The following is a 1,260-nucleotide window of genomic DNA, read 5'->3' on the forward strand; positions in this document are numbered from 1 at the left end:
CCAATTTGCAGAAGGAATTGTGGACAGAAGCGGTTGCTACAACTTGCTATTTGATAAATTGATCACCATCAATTGCAATAGGATGCAAAATTCCTCAAGAGGTATGGAAAGGTCATCCTTGTGATTATTCTAAACTGAAAGTTTTTGGTTGTGATGCATATGCTCTAGTTCCAAAACATCAGCATTCTAAATTAGATCCTAAATCAAAAAGATATATCTTTGTTGGATATGGTGATGGGACTAAGGGATACAGATTGTGGGATCCTACTACTCACAAGATCATCATTAACAGAGATGTTAAATTTAATGAATCCTCACTTGAAAGTTCAGATGTAGATGATAAATTGAAACATGATAATGTATCTAAGCTTCAACACATTCAGTTTGAAACCAGTTCAAATACTGATGATGATCAAGATGAACATGGTTCAGATGCTAGTCATGAACAAGTTTTAGATGTAGATCATGAACAAGTTTCAGATGTAGATCATGAACATGTTTCAGATGCAGATCATGAAGAAGTTCCTACAGATAATAATCAGCAAATTGTGGAAGTACCAGAAACATCTTTAAGGAGGTCCACGAGAATTAAACGTCCTCCTAGAAGGTATGATGATTATGTTACTTCAGTTGCTTTAACCGCTAACGATGATGAACCTTTGTGCTATCAGGAAGCTGTAGAAGGTTCTAAAAGTGAAAAGTGGAAAGAAGCTATGAAGGACGAGATGATGGCATTAGACAAGAATGACACATGGGATCTGGTAGAACTTCCTAAAGATAGAAAAAATGTGGGATGTAAATGGGTGTACAAATTGAAAAGGGGTGTTGATAGTTCAAAGGACAGGTACCAAGAAAGGCTGGTCGCAAAAGGTTTTTTTCAGAAAGCAGGCATTGATTTTCATGAGATATTTTCACCAGTTGTAAAAATTGTTTCAATTCGAATTGTATTAGCATTAGTTGCCTTACTTGATTTAGAATTACAACAACTAGATGTTAAAACTGCATTTTTACATGGAGATTTAGATGAGGAAATTTACATGGAACAACCGGAAGGGTTTGTTCAAAATCACAACAAGAAATTTGTTTGCAGGCTCAAGAAGTCATTGTATGGTCTGAAGCAGTTGCCTCGACAATGGTACAAGAAATTTGATTCTTTCATGTTGAGTCAAAATTATATAAGAAGTGAATATGATCATTGTGTTTACTTTAATAAATTAAGTAATGGCATGTTCATTATCTTAGTGTTATATGTTGACGATA

The sequence above is a fragment of the Pinus tabuliformis genome, chromosome 5_2, assembly GCF_031772625.1.
Source record: "Pinus tabuliformis cultivar Carrire ecotype Pingquan chromosome 5_2, CPIR1, whole genome shotgun sequence".
Taxonomy (NCBI): Eukaryota; Viridiplantae; Streptophyta; class Pinopsida; order Pinales; family Pinaceae; genus Pinus; species Pinus tabuliformis.